This window comes from Mus musculus, chromosome 2, assembly GCF_000001635.26.
Source record: "Mus musculus strain C57BL/6J chromosome 2, GRCm38.p6 C57BL/6J".
In the NCBI taxonomy this organism is placed as follows: Eukaryota; Metazoa; Chordata; class Mammalia; order Rodentia; family Muridae; genus Mus; species Mus musculus.
This window is the reverse complement of record NC_000068.7, coordinates 73,117,800-73,134,097: the sequence shown is the minus strand read 5'-3', so window position 1 is coordinate 73,134,097 and position 16,298 is coordinate 73,117,800. Positions and strand designations below refer to the sequence as shown.

Genomic DNA, 16,298 nt, shown 5'->3' with positions numbered 1-16,298 from the left:
AATAAAAAAACAAAAACAACAAAAAAGGGATATTTAGTGAAGGGGAAAGATGACTAAGGGCTAAGAGTGCTTGGTGTTCTTCCAGAAAATCAGAGATGAGTCCCTAATGGGGAAGGCTCAGACCCAAATGTAGCTCCAACTCCTTTTCTAAGCAATTATTGATGCCTTCTGTGATTCTTATAGCTGTGTAGGTTATGAATAGAGAAGGCCCTTGTTTCCATAAGGCTATTGTCTTATGGAAATAGACTTCAACAAAACATTAGACATAATGTCAAGAAGTGATTAGAACACTGAATAAAAGCAAAGCAGATGGTGATGCTATCTTAGCTAACATAGGTAGGAAGGCCTCAGGCTCAGGAAGAAAGGGTGCACCGAGGATCTGAACAGGGACAGAGAATGTGAGGGGCAGCATGGGGCAAGTTAACTAGGAGGCAGTGTGAGACTAGATTTTATTATCTTACAGAGCTTCAAGAAACTACTTAAAAGAACTTAGGGGTTTTGTTTATTTGTGTGTTAGTTTAATATATATGAGTACACTGTAGCTGTCTTCAGACACACCAGAAGGGGGCATCAGACCCCATTACAGATTATTGTGAGCCACCATGTAGTTGCTGGGAATTGAACTCAGGACCTCTGGAAGAGTAGTCAGTGCTCTTGACTGCAGAGACATCTCTCCAGCCCAACTTAGGGGTTCTTATTTAAAGATACCACAATTCAATAAACCTTAAATATATGCATTCTAAAATTTAATTCTTTATTTTTTTCCTACATTTACTGTCATTGGTTAGCTTTTCCTATGCCAAACCAAAAAACACACGGTAGATCATCATTTGTTTAAGTTCCTGCTGTGTGACAGGCAATTGAAGCTCAGAAATTGCTAAGATGTTAATAAAAAACCGTGAAGCTTATATAAATTATATCATGCACATTTTATAGATAGGACAGTTGGAAAGATAACAGAATATGCCTATATACTTGAGTGTGTGTGTGTGTGTGTGATAAAATAAGTCCAGCTGATTTGAATATTTATGCCTGTTTCATGTGTGATAGCTGCAAGCCAGGTGGCATGTACAGTATGCATTACAAATTCCCATCAACCTGAGAACTGTGTGCCCCTCCTAGGATGTTTCTGTGGCTGCTGGGTTTGCCTTTGCCTTGTACATTTATTAATTATCCAATACCTTACTGCTAAGAAGCAAAAGCAGTATATTTTAGCATCCATTCGTAGGCATGTGCTATAAATATAAAGTTCAGGTAGAGAAAACTCTGTGGATACTACCAAAAACTAAAAATTGTATAAAATTGCTAAATCTAAAAGAATTGGTGTTGTCACAGTATAGACTTCCCCAAAATATAACAGGCTAGTTTTTATATATTGAGATGAACCTATCTTCCAACAGAAGTAAAAACTAGTAACAGCAATGAGCACAGATATGAAAGTATGTCTGCGCTAACTGTATTATTTCTACTACAATGTAAGTTAACAAAGCTTCTGTAGTTATTCTTTTTTTTAATTTTGTAGTTATATTTAGGTACAGAAAACTTAGTGTACATTTAACCCAATTTAGTGGCGAGTTCTTTAGCCTTTGCCTTTTCCAGCTTGGCAATGCGAGCTACAGACTTAGGACCCAGGACGTTGCCTCCCCAGTGGCGATGGATCTCGTCATATCTGTCTTTATAATTGGTCCTAATAGCTTCCACCAGCTTAGCCAGAGCAACCTGGTCTTCCGAGTTAACCTGTGTGAAGACAACAGTGGTGCATGTTCCTGTGGACCAGGTGCCCCAGCCTGGCCTTTCCCTTGATGATGCAGTAGGGCACCCCCATCTTTCAGCACAGGGCAGGTAGGAAAACCACCAGCTCAATGGGGTCTACGTCATGGGCAATCAGCACCAGCTGAACATTCTTGTTCTCCACCAAGGTGGTGACTGTATTGACTCATGTTCGGAGGACAGGCCGTCTCTTAGTTGGGACGTTGCCTTTGCTAGCAGCTTTCTTCTCAGCATGGGCCAGTAGCCTTTGCTTCTTCTCTTGCTTTGTCTCTGGCTTGTACTTGTGGGCAAGCTTAAGCAACTGAGTAGCTATCTGCCTGTCCAGCGCCTGGGTGAACTGGTTAATGGCAGGAGGGACTTTGAGCCACTTGTAGAGGATGGCTCTTTGCCGCTGCAGCCTGATGTAGCGGGGCCATTTGACGAAGCGCGTTAAATCTCTTTTGGGCTGGATGTCCTGTCCAATGCTGAAGTTCTTGGGCCTCTTCTCGAACAGAGGGTTGATCACCTTCTTGGCCTCCTGCTTCTTGATGACGGTGGGGGCCAGGGCCACCTTCTTCCCCTTGACCTTCTTCCCTTTGGGCATCTTGCTCGGCTGCTGGAGAGAGGTTCTGTAGTTATTCTTGTAGACTAATGTTTTTGATAAGGAAATGTTTCCTAAATCAGTTTTAAAAAAACAAGTACTTGACCCTTTTTTAAAAATAGCAAGCTATTGTCTGCTAAAAGCAGTGCTTTACTACCAGATTGAGCAAGTTGTAGGACAGGAGAAAATACTACCAACTAAAGTTATAGCAAATAATTTGTATGCCTAATGTTGATCTGGGAGTGGACATCATGCCAGTCTACACTAATTCCATTCCACTTGTATTTGAGCTCCAACAACCTTATACAGTAGATACTGCTATCACTCCCTTTGATAGAAGAAAACACATACATAGGGAGTTACATAGGGAAGATGACCAGAGTTTCTAGCACCGGGCAGCGTTAGGATTGAAACCCAGGACGCTCGTCCGCAGAGCCCACTCATGCTCTTACAGCCGTGACATCCAGTGACAGCGGCAGACCGTCAGAAGTGCTGCCGAGGTAACAGGACCTGAAAATATGTAACATGCCAGCCTGTTCCTGTACTGCCCCTTTTATGTCAGTCAAGCTGTATTATTGTTAGACAACTCACATTATACACACAGTTGGGGAAGTGAGTTAGCAGCTAGAGCATCTGTTCTTCTCCCGAGAACCCAAGCTCAGTTCCTAACTCCCATATCTCCTGGCTTCCAACAGCTTCCACTCCAGATTCAGGGGCTCCAACGCCTTCCTCTGGCTCCTGTGGGCATCTGCACATACAAGCTATACACACACAGAGATTTAAACAAAATTTGAGATTAAGATATTTACCATAACACAATTAGAAAGTGCAGCTGAAAAGAACATAAAAAATGTATATTTATGGACTTACCTCTGAAACTTTTCCAGTTTAACAGCCTTTACAGAGACAAACATTAAAATAGTTTATCTGTTTCTATGTGGAAAATATGTATTTACTCACTTTTTGAGACATCTGCTTTCAGGCTAGACTGTCGACTCAGTGGTTAAGAGTATTTGTTACACATGCAGGGACCCGGGTTCAATTCCCAGCACCTAATTGGCATGGCAGCATAAAAACCATCTGTAGCTCCAGGCCCAGGGCATCCAGTGCTCTCCACTGATCCCTGTGGACACCAGACAGGACCATGGTGTACAGACATACAGGCAAGCACAATCACATGTGAAATGCAAATAAATAGATCTTTAAAAAAACAAAACTAAACTAAAAAACTGCTTTTCCAACCACTGGGTTGTTTGTTTGATTTCTAGTGCTGGAATCAAACCCAGGCCACGGGACTGCTCTACCATCAAACTGCCCCCCAGCCCGTGCTTGTAACTACATGCTAATTCACTATATTCATTACATTCTCAATAAGGATTTTTCTATTTTATTTTTAGTTCATTTATTTCTGAGATTATAATATAATGACATTGTTTACCCCTTCCTTTTCCTTCCTTCAGAGGTTGCCATTACTCCTCCTTGCTTGCTTTCAAATCATGGCATCGTCTTCTCATCTGCCATTAATTGTTACATACGTGTGTGTGTGTGTGTGTGTGTGTGTGTGTGTGTGTGTGTGTGTGCATACACACACACACACACACATTCCTTAGTACATAATACAGACCGTGCAGTTTGTTTCAGTGTATGTTTTCTGGGCTGATTACTTGGTATTAACCAACCTACTCCCTGGCAAAGACCATCTTTTTCCATTCTCAGCATTAGTAAGGGTTTGCTTTAGAGAACTACTTTAAAAATAGCGATTCAAGTCTGCCTGACTTTGTGTGTCTCTTAAGTACAAGTGGATGATTTGTATATTGCTCTGGGTAATTTCTATTTTACTACATAGCAGTATATTGGAAAGAGCATTGTGTGTGTTGTGTGTATGTGTGTATATATGCATATATATATATACACATACATACATATGAATGAATAGGAGAGACTGGGAGAAATAACTAACATTAATTAAAAGCTTATTATGTACCTGGCTTAGGGGCATTTACATATGTACTTTGTTGTGTTTCATCTTTCTAACAGCCTCATAAGACAAAATACATCCTGTTAGTTAGGACAACTTAAGACTTAAGAGAAGTAAAATAAGAAACCTAGTTAAATATTTGCAACATTTCTTTTAGTTTGATCTCAGGAAATAAAGTATAAAATGTTTTTGCATTATAGCACATTTTAATGCAAAAAGCATGCAAAGAATTTTCTATGTTGCTTAAATCCTACTGAAAATTATACAAAAAACTCATATCTGCCAGAGAACACATGTAATTGTGAAATTTAGAAAGAATGACAACACAGTTTAGTTAGCTTCCTTACAGCCCTTCACCTGTCAGAGTGCTTTTCTTAAAGATCTGTCAAAAGTAAGTGTAATACTAGTGTAATACTATGTACAGCGTACTAAGTTGAACTGTTCAGTGATAGAAAAGGTTCATTTTAAGTGTGATTTTATGCAATTTTTCTAATTCTGTAAGAAAAGCACACACGTGTGTATGAACATAAGTAAACTAATTACTCAGTGCCTGACCCTTGTCATTTCGTAGTAAATTCTCCTGAGCCAGTCCTTGCTTAGACAGACTACTAAGCTGACTCTTACTGTCCTATAGATGTTCAGGACTTACCCAGAATGGCAGCCTTTAGAAAATCTTGCTCTGTCTCCATTTTCACTAATTAAGATTTGTCCCTATACATTTCTAACCAAGTGGAGTTTTGAGACTCTGTCCTGTATATTTTCTTTTCTAGTCAGTAGCTATGTTGTATGACTGTAGAACCATAAGTAAATCGCCTAATACATTAAATAACTAAGTTATGTTACAAGACAGTTCTTAAATAGAGACTGCAAAAGAGAAATCTGTAAGAATACGTTATTATTTGGAAATGGGTGCTCCCCCCAATTATATTTTAAGGAGTTATATAGAACAGTTTGCATAACAATTTCTTATATCATAGAGCTTTAAGCTAATTCAGGCCAGATCTATAACAGAGACAAAAGAGAACAAAACAAGAGAATACAGTGATAGCAACCATTTGTTTTCTTTCTATATTCAGAGATAACATGTGGTTGTCTGCAGCAAGAGCTTTTAAAGGCTATTATAGCAGCTGCAAAACCATATCTGAGTAAATACAGCTTTTGAACTAAATATGGTTTAGGAATTGTGTGTTTTTTTAATTATACAAAGCATGATTATTGTAGTGCTAGGATATTTTATTTCAAATGTTATTAATTAAAATAGGTATGGACTGTCAAATATTTATATTTCACTGTGACTTATTACTTGGACATTTAGAATATATAGCTTCAAGATCACCGAATTAGATTGGCAGGTTCTGTAAGCTTCATAAGCTGTGGAAAGTGAAACAAAAGGAAAAGCAAGGCTAGTCTGCGTCCTTCGCCCTGTGCCGGAGGTGTGCGCGGCTCGGCTGGGTGTGCCTTCTCACAGGCTATCGCTTAGGGACTGTCTTCCCTATGAAATATTTAATAGTTGTGGTTTGCAGTTTTATAGTTTATTTTAGTGGCCTTTTGACATCAAGGGTTACTGATTGTTGTATTAGTGGTTCCTGACAAACAGAAATTATTTTATATTCTAATCCATTTCTGACAGAAGATATAAAGTTTTGACAAATACGTATGGCACAGCAAGTGTCCAATTCTAAAGAGCAAAATAAATGCAAACCACCATTATGGTGAACACAAACAGCCTGAAAGCAAGTTATCAGCAAGCAAATAATTGTTGAACTGTTATGAATGGAGGAGGATGTGGAAATGGGGCATGATTGGCTGATGTTACATGTGTCCTTGATTACCTTCCTTGTGCTTTTATCCTAATAAGTGACATTCTTTGTATTCGCTGGGATGGCTAGACAGTCTGACACTGAAGAAGAATAAATATTGCATGTGGTACACATTAAGCTGTCATCCAAGACAGCATTTATAAAAAGTAACTGGAGAAATTCATAAGAAATTCTGCAGTGCTACAGCTTCCTGGCTCCAGTCATAATTGTCAAAGTTCCTGACACATCCAGGTCTGAGAAGTGATGTAGGTTTACAGTGGCTTGGTGCATGAATAATTATCATGGATTTGTGTTCTCACAGTGCCTTAGGGTGTTAGTATTTCTTCCCAGAATGTTACATTTTCTGACCATTTTTATTTTAGGAAATGTCTCTACACTGGTGATAGTATCCTGTACTTCAGCTTTGGTGAGAGGGTTTTTTGGTAATTTGTGTATTTAAAGACAGAATGAGAGTTTTTAAATGTTTGTGTTTGTTTTTAATCTTAGAAAACATTGCTTGCTTGTGTTTAATGCTAGCAAGTGACCTTGAAAATAGTATTTTTATTTTTTTCTCCAGCAACATTGGAAAACCTTCAAACAATCCAAATAAATACCATTTTTAGACTAACCCCCCCAAAGCCTCAAGTCACTACTTGATGTTTCATTTAAAAAAGAAATTGTATGCTTTTATTCCCATACTTTTGTTATTCTAGTGTAGTTCCTTGAGGCTGGCAGCACTTTATTTATACCAGTCACTGTTTTCTCTTACAATAGCCTTTCAGAAGGAGACATAACAGTGCCTTGGAGTAACCAGACCTAGCAGTAGTAAGTTAGTGCTCCAGGGGACTATATCTTCATCAAGCAATATGTATCTCCGTTTCATCTCTCTCTGTGCATAGTTATCTAAAGGACGCTGGCAGAACAAACTTTTAAACACGTATTCCTATAATTTGACACAATTATTCTAAACCATTTAAAATTAAGTAATTAGCATTCTTATTTCATAATCTAATCAAGACTGTAACATTCTATGAGCTGATTACTCCGAAAATATGATTAAGTATAGAATGATTTAGAGCCCACTGCAAACAGGAAAATAGCATTATCCTCAGTGAGTTTTACATTTGCAGCCTTTGTTATAGGTAGTATATGTAACAGTGGTGTCTTGTGGTACTTTTTAAATTTATACTATTAATTTGGGGGATTTTTTTCTTTTTTTTAGAATATCCTTGATACCTTGAAATCTAAAGCATCTATTTGTATTGAAGAAACTTTTCTCCAAGTATAACACTTCTTGACGTTACCTATGGCTTTTAACTCTCTAGGCCACTACAGAGCACAAAATATTTGCCCAACTGGTAAATTGAACTGTAAGTCCCACTGTGGGAAATTGCTTTGCTGTGCACCAAACAGCAGTTATCTTAGTAATTGTACCCGAATTCTTTGTGGCTAATAGAGTGTGAATTTCTATTTTAAAAGCAGAAAATTATTTGTCTTAAATGCTTTTAATTGGGAAACACCTAAGTAAAATGAAAGTCAGCAGACTATAATGAGGCATTAAACTGCTCTGTTTTTAATTGTTTGTGCAGAAAAGTGAAATTCTTTTCCCTTTTCGTGTAAAACTGTGTATCTCCGACATTTCACATTCTAAACGGGAGCTCCCAACAAGGAGCTTATCAGAGCAAATTGTCTAGTCCACCCCCTTCCTCACTCAACACCTAATGACCCTTTATCATCATGGTTTAGATTGCTGGACACAGATGTGAGAAAATACAAGTAATCTACAGGTAACTACAGTCGCTGCACTGATGTTCTCGGAGAACTGACTGCTGGGAAGATAAAGAGCTTCCCACAGAGCCTGCGACTTTGCGGCAGCAGAGCACATCATGAGCTCATACATGAAGTTTTATTTGCTGAAGACTCACAATAAGATGCATTAGAACATTCAGCAGGGACTCTCCTTAGATGAGCAGAGACAGGCTGGAGGGTTATTAGTTGATGCACCAGTGCATCGCATCACTCCAGAAAAGTTCAACGATATTAATTCTTTCTGTGGACAAGAAGGATTACGGCACAGTGCAGCACTCAAGTTGGATTTTTTTCTCGATATTTATATAATCTACTCAGACTTTAATCACTTTCTGTGGGCAGAAGTCTGAGCTTCTTACTGAGCAGTAGCTGTTCCTGGCTTTTAATATGAGAGTAGAAGAGCAGTTTTTCAGACATTAGCATAAATTACCTTCAGAGGACTAACGTATGGCCAGGTGCTCTGCTTTTGCTAGTGTGATCAGTGAGGTAAACTCAGTTTTCTATTTGCATGCAATTGAGTAATTTGCCTTGAAAAGGACAGTCGATGTTTGATAAGGTACTGCACCTGTAGCTGAAGTTTTATAATTACTGCTTTGTTACTGGATATGATCATAGTTTCAATAGTGCTTTAAGAAACTACAATGCAAAATGTATCTAATCTTTTTGTGCGTGAGATGTTTGTTTTTAGTTTAATTAATTTGATGTGAGTTTACTCGATTGAGATGAGTCAAAAGAATGAGACTGCTTGAACTCCAGGTGTGGGTTTCTCTTCAAAAACCACTTTCTCATCACAGTCTTCTAAGAGCTAAATCTATTTCAGTAAGAATTGTAACTGCTAGGTTAAGGCTGCTCACGTTGCATTCATATCTCAAGATGAGTTATAGTCCCCAGACCGTTCGTTGAGATTACCATGTAAGTAATTGAAAGGTAATCTTCAGCAACCAGTATTGGTTAAGCAGTTTACAGCCAACAAAAGAGGAAGTGCGTATCAGTGCAGCCTGTGTAGTTGGGTGTGTTACGTACCTAGCTACAGGTTACTTCTTATGGAGAATACTGAAATGCTTGGAAAGTTACTTGAGCTTGGCTCCTACTCACTTTTCTTGGGAATATTATGATGTGCTGTCACATCATAACAGTGTCCTTTTGTAAATGGAGCCCCAAAGTTACTCCATATGCCCATGAACTTTAAGGATTAGTTTAGTATTTGGCTTCTAGTATAGAATGACCAGTAAGAAAGGTAAATTTTGTACCAGAAAATAGAAAAGACAAATTATCTGTGCACACTGTTGGTCATTAAAATCCCTGCTGTTCTGCTGATAGCAATTAGTGCCACTCCTCCTGGGGATTTGTATCAGTGGTTTTTAGGTTATCTTTATATATCTGAAATAGTCATGATGTATGGAGTAGATTAAAATAAAATACAGAACATGAAGAATTGTTTGAGGCGGTATTATGCATTAATTCTGTTTTTAGTTTGCTATAAGATCTAAGGGAAAAAATGATATTTGTTTCCATTTAGCAGCAAATAGGAAACACAGAACTCAAAATTCTACAAAGTACATTTCTTACCCACTCCGTGTTTAAAAGGAAAGAGACCAGAGGGGCATGTGCGGCATGAGATTGTTTTGCATTTTTGTTTTTACATCACCAGATTAAGTATAATGAAACCCATCTGCAAACAGAGAGCTGCTCATTGGTTTTCCTTTCTTCTAAGACTGTGTTTTCTATGGGTTTTTTTTCCTCTTCTTCTACAGTTTTTTTTTTATTTCAACAAGATATACATAAAATTAAAAACCTTGTCTGTTATAAAGTTTTGTTTGAGCTTTTTAAACTGAGTGATTAGCAGAAATAATGACCCTGTCAGCCTTAATCACATTAAAATGTGGTTAACATCATTTAATTTTTTCCACTTAATATGCAAAAATTTCCAGTAGATTTGCAGTGAAGGCCATTGAAATTCCATTAGAACAAGAATAAAAATTTCAGGCATCATTTATTCAGAGAAGAAATAAAGGCCGCGATTGAGAACTGCTGAATCTTTCTATTAGAGACACTATGAATCATTACATTGGACTCTACCTTACATTTTGATAGACCTGTATCTGGCTTTTCAATGGGTTGCTAATCATGTTTTCTCACATTTCATAAGGAAAAATCAACTAGAATTGCCTGATTATTTTAAAAATGTCTAAGAGATTACTGAACAGTTGATTTTCATGTTACTTGAACTTGTTTAAATTTTAAATAGAAAGTTATTTGTACTCTAAAATTATTTTTAGGCATAAAACAGACTGCAGAGGCAACTTAGAAAATGTATGGATTCTATTTTCAAGTTATATTGGAATATGACCAAATGACAGCAGCTCATGTTCCAGAGTTTATAGCTTATCATTTTTTTCAAGCTTCAACTGGTACATTAACCTGCATCAGCTGTGCGTTAGGCTGTACTGAGTACAACGAAAGAATGTCCTACTGTTTCTAGAATTATTTACCTTTTATGGTTATTTTTTTATTTAATTGTTGTGTTTATAGTGTAAAAGAAGGAAAGCCTAATTTTACTTTAAGCAATACTTTCTACTTAAATTTCATTTGACGTGTTTGGTTTACCAGGATCCTACATTTTACACTGAGCAGAGTGTTTTTCCCACTGTAGGAAAAAACTAACTGTTGCCATAGAACACAGTGAATGCAAATGGCATTCTGGAACCAAGCCTGTTGCTCAGTAATAAAGTGATGATATGATGCTGCACTTTTTATTATTTTTATTTTGTTTCTGAACCATTTGAGCCTATCACAAAATTACACTCATGTGCACTTTGTAGTAGGAAATACCACTGAAAAAGTAAGGGGAGGTAGTCTGAACTTGTGCTCCTTACAGTGTCATTTCTTTTGGGCTGCTTCTGTGTCTGTGGAAGTCTAAGAATACTGAATTGTAGCTTTAGCAAAGCCGTAGGCTGGTTCCCAGTGCTTCCTCAAAAGAGGTATTTAGAGTCCCTCTAAGCTCCCTGTCCATCATGGTTTCATGTGTGTTTTCTTTGGAACCTTTATCACAGCAATATGATCTTGCTTAGTTCTCTTGTGTCTGTCTCTGAATAGGGGGAGATTGCTTGTTTGTTTTGTATTTCTGGTGCTTGGCAGTGAACTCAGTAAGTAAGGAGTGAATGAAAAATGACTGAAACCCCATTGACTTTGGTAGTTTGTTTGTTTGTTTGTTTGTTTGTTTGTTTGTTTGTTTGTTTGAGACAAGGTCTTGGCTATGTAACCATGACTGTAAGCCTGGAATTCACTATTATACCTTCCTGCCCCTACCCTTGCCCCTGCCCCTGCCTCTGTCTCTGTCTCAAGTGCTAGAATTAAAGGTACGCACCACCATACTCAGCCAAAAATCCATTGTTTCTTCCTTTATTTCAACACTTTTTTTTTTAATTTTTTTTTTAATTAGGTATTTTCCTCGTTTACATTTTCAATGCTATCCCAAATCAACACTTTTTTAAGAGGAATATTTTATTTGCTGTTTGAGAATTTCATACAATGAATTTTGGTCATATTCACCTCCTTTTCCCAATTCCTCCCAGATCCTCCTTCATCTTCCTGACTACCTAACATCATATTCTCCATTGAAGAGAACTCCACTTGCCCTCTCCCAGGTGGTAATCAGCTGCCAGAAGCTCCCCAGCTAGGCCGAGGGCCTCCTACCCACCTCCCTTCCTCCATGCTTCGACTTTGTCTGTCTTGAGCTTGTGTAGGTCTTGTGCATGCTGTCATGATCTCTGCGCTCGCATGTGCATCTGCCCTGCTGTGTCCTTGAAGGCAGCCACCACCTCTGGCTCTTTGTGCCCCACCTTTTGCGTAGATCCTCTGAGCCTTGAGGGGAGGGATATGATGTAGACATATCAACACTCATTCTCAGCCTTCATTAATATACCGTCTAGATGACTTGGAGTTAGTCTGTTCTGTTCAGATAGATCTAAGGCTTAAAACACAAGGGAAAGTCTATTCTCTCCAGTGAGTCAGAGAGTAATCTTCTCAGCTTTGAGGACCATGTTGTGTCCACTGCAGCTTCTCAGCATTGTCATTGTAAAGTGAAAGCAGTAATAGACAGCATGGAACCAGCAAGCATACCGTTGTTCCAACAAAATTACATTTATAGGTCCTGAAATTTGAGTGAAGATCATGTAATTACTGGCATAAATTATTGTTTTCTTTAAGAAGCCATTTAATAATGTGTTCAAAACAAAACAAAACATTGCAGTGATTTGCTAGCTCCAAGTTACTCCCAGCCATACCTAGCCTTTCTGCCATGCCTGGGATGCTGTGACCCAACTCATTCATCTACTGAATTGCTTTCAGAATCATCAGCTCCTTCCTTAGACATTCTCATGAAACATGTAGCCATGATCTTACTTTGCCAGTTTTTTTGGAAAAACTTGTTGTAACCTCTCTTGTCTTTTACACTACAGTTCCTTTCCCTATCTGTATTTTCTACCTATGAATTAGGTAAAATAGATTATTAAAAATCTATTTTTTAAGCTAGGCAGTGGTGGTTCATGCCTTTAATCTCAGCATTTGGGAGGGAGGCAGAGGCAGGTAGATGGATCTGTGAGTTCAAGGCTGGAATAATCTACAGAGCTAGTTCTAAAATAGCCAAGGCTACACAAGAAACCCTGTCTCAAAAAAAAAAAAATACATATATATATTTAAATTGCATCTCTAGCAAACATGTATAAACCTTTTCCCCCACCATTATTATCTAAACAATATAATTAGTAATATAATATTTATATTAAATTACAAAGATAAGAAACTATCAGTTCAGGCTGGAAAGATATTCAGCGGATAAGAGCACTGACTGCTCTTCCAAAGGTCCTGAGTTCAAATCCCAGAAACCACATGGTGGCTCACAACCATCCTTAATGAGATCTGACACTCTCTTCTCGGGTGTCTGAAGACAGCTACATTGTACTTACATATAATAAACAAATAAATCTTAAAAAAAAAACTATCAGCTCTTCTCTTTCAAATCAATGTTATCACATCACTGTATATTTGTATAATTAGTGCTAGTATGCAAAGTACATTGTGGTTAAAATTTCTCAGGTCACTCTCACTTGGGGCTAGTGGATAAAGGAGTACTTCTGATACTTGTCTCTTTCTCAGAATGAATCAAACTCAAACTTCATGGCAGCTTGTTCTGTTTGGCTTTGAGGACAGGGAGAAGGGTCACAAGTTGTTGGGAATAAATAAGAGCACAGGCACCTTAGAAAGTGTACAGTTTCTTTCAAATTAAGCATCAGCCTACCCTGTGAGGCAGTGACTCCAACTTTGCACTTTCGGTATGTACGTATACAAAATGGATGTTTTTATTGTCTGAGACTATGAACAACAACTTCATTGTAATCCCCAAACTAAGAACAACATGTGTACTCATCAGTACAGTAGGTAAGCTCCGGGGTCTTAGCTGGGCAATGATGGCACCGGCCTTTAACCTCAGCACTCACAAGGCAGGTGAACCTCTGTAAGTTCAAGGCCAGCCTGCTCTGCAGAGTGAGTTCCATGTCAGCTGGGGCTACACAGAGAAACCCAGTTGAGAAAAAAATAAAGCAAAAACAAACAAAAAGATTGTGGGATTTTTTTTTTCATGTTAAAAACAAAAACATTTATACATGTACTTATCTATGTATGTATTTGTGTTCTGTGGAAGGGCAGTATAACATGTGTGTGAACAACTTGCAGGAGATGATTTTCTCCTTACACAGCATGGTTCTGAGAGCATAGAGAGTGGTGGGAACTGAAGGTGGGCCTTAGGAAAACATACTGGAAAGAGAAATGGTCTCTGTCATTTTTTATGGGACAAGTTTTGTGTGTGTGTGTATGTGTATATATGTATATAATTATTCAAACTGAAGATCTAGGATATTTGCATTTTAAATCTTTGTTAATTCTGCCTCAAATTAAAATAATTTTAAAAAGAAATGTTTCTGTCACATCTGTGTAAATACACAGTCATGCATGGCATAGCAATGGAGACATTTTGAGGAAAGTGTAGCTAGGCAATTTCATTGCGTGCAAACACAGAATGGATTTCTACAAACTGAGAGTGTATGAGGTATAGTCCTATGGGTAGATGGGTAACCTTCATGGAGAAAAGACACTGTCTTTGGTTAGCATAATGTCTGACATATAGAATTAACAGTAAATGACAATGAGGCTGAATATTCTCAGTAGGCCGTGACTAGTTGGCAGTACTGTGTATGACTGCTGTGTGGTAGGTAGTACACTAAGGTACTGTGCTGTGTGGTAGTACACTAAGGTACTGTCTTTATTCAAGTCTTCCCATGCTTTTCTTTCTTACTTTTCCCCTTAAAAACAAAGTGTACTAAATAATGTTGTGTGGCTGTTCAAGAAAATGCTTTGGCCCCAGCCCCATGTAGTACTGAGAACTGTTGCTGTTTTTATCTTTACCAAGTAGACATGCAATCATATGTTGCTTTGTTATTGTTTATTGGACCACAAAGGAGAGGTGGTATGTTTAATAACTGTAATATAAATTATTAAAAGATGGAAATCTGTTCTGTGCCTCTACTGGGGAGAAAAAAGTTTTAAATGAATTTAAGTTAATTGCATAGCATTTCTCATTTGTTATTATTTTGTTATCACTTTAAGTGGAAATGTTACAGAAAGAAATCACTTAAGAATATTCATTTCATTATAATATATCTCAATACAACTTTTTTTGGCAGTTGCTTTTCAATTGAGTTAGTAAGAGACAGTGTAACAGGATAGTTGTGCTGGCTACTTTTATGTCAACTTGTCACAAGCTAGAGTCATTTGGGAAGAGGGAACCTGTACTAAGCTTCTGGTGCGTTTTCTTGGATTGGTGTAGGAGGAACCTGCTCACTGTGAGTGGTGTCACCCTGGGAAGGTGGTCCTGGGTGCTAGGCGACAGCAGTCTGAACAGGCTCTCCAGAGCAAGTCAGGATGCAGCATTCCTCCGTGGCCTGCTTTGAGCTCCTGCTCTGACTTTCCTCAAGGATGAACTATGATGTAGAACTTTAAGGTAAAATAAACCTTAAGTTGCTTTTAGGTTGTAGTGTTTTTATCACAGCAGTAGAAACCCTAGGAGTGTGTAGAGTGAAATCTTTGCACCAGGAATGGAAACAGAATAAATAGGATGTAGGAAACCACTCTTGGTGCACAGAATCAGTAGCAGATGGTACTGAGTGATGCTGTATCAGGACATGGAACAAAATCAAGTGAACTTCCTATGTATTTGTCCCAACTCTTTCTTGTATGGTATTTGTAACTCCAGGCTATTTCTTAAAGCGTCTTTTTAGAAGCTTCAAGAGTATTTTTAGAAATATTTTTATTTTAATTATCTTCTGTGCTCACATATAAAGTGAAGGCTTCCTGACATTTTCATACATGTGTTGTTATATTTCTTCTTATTCACCCTTTCCCCACTGTGGCGGTTTGAATGAAAATGCCCCCCCCCCCAGGGGCTTATGTATTAGTCCACAGGGGATGCACTGTTTAGAAAGGATTAAGAATTGTAGCTTGTTGGAAGAGGTGTGACACTGGGGTTGAGCTTTGTGCTTTAAAAACCCCACCCCGGGCCCAGTGTCTGCTGCAGGGATGAGAATGTGACGCTCTTGGCTGCTGCTCCAGCACCATGCCTGTCTGCTCCCTACCATGGTGATAATGGACAAACCTCTGAAACTCTAAGCAAACCTCCAATTAAAGCTTTCTTTTATGAGAATTGCCTTAGTCGTGGTATCTCTTCACAGTAATAGAACATTAACTAGAGCAAGATACACCTATCCTTCCTGCTTCCTCCCCTTCACCTCCTCATTTCCCTTCTGCTTCCATGTCACATAGATTCCAGTATCATCTTCTCCCCTTCAGAACTCTTTGAAGATGTCCTCTCCCTCCCATAGTACCCTTTCCACTCCCCACACACATGCCTGCTTCTAGGTACATACACATTTGAATCAAGATCACTTGTAACCCTCAAGTGCGTGCACGCTTTCGAGCTGAAGCAGGGCTGGGGGCATGCCTGACATCCACAGCGGTCAGGAAAGGGCACTGACCCCCTGGAACTGGAACAATATGGACAGTTACTCAGCGCTGCCTTCTGGGTTCTGGGAAACAAAATTGAGTCCCATACTAGAAAAACAAATATTCTTAATTACCGAGTCTTCTCCCCAGCTGGGATTTTTGATGTGGTTGAGTGAGTGGGGTTGTGTAGGAACCAGCTACCCACTGGAACCTGGGCTTGCTGGTGAGCCCGGCCAGTTAGCCAAGAAGCCCTGGGACCCATCTGTACCTCTCAACACTGGGGTTACAAGAGCGCACCATCACAGAC

General features: G+C 38.6%; 1 protein-coding gene and 1 pseudogene across 1 annotated transcript in view; one reads left to right on the top strand and one right to left on the bottom strand.

Moving 5' to 3' along the window:
* Ola1 (Obg-like ATPase 1) overlaps positions 1-16,298 on the top strand; it is a 121,647-nt gene that overhangs the window by 80,350 nt on the left and 24,999 nt on the right. The window lies entirely within an intron of this gene.
* Positions 1,513-2,372, bottom strand: Gm13666 (predicted gene 13666; annotated as a pseudogene).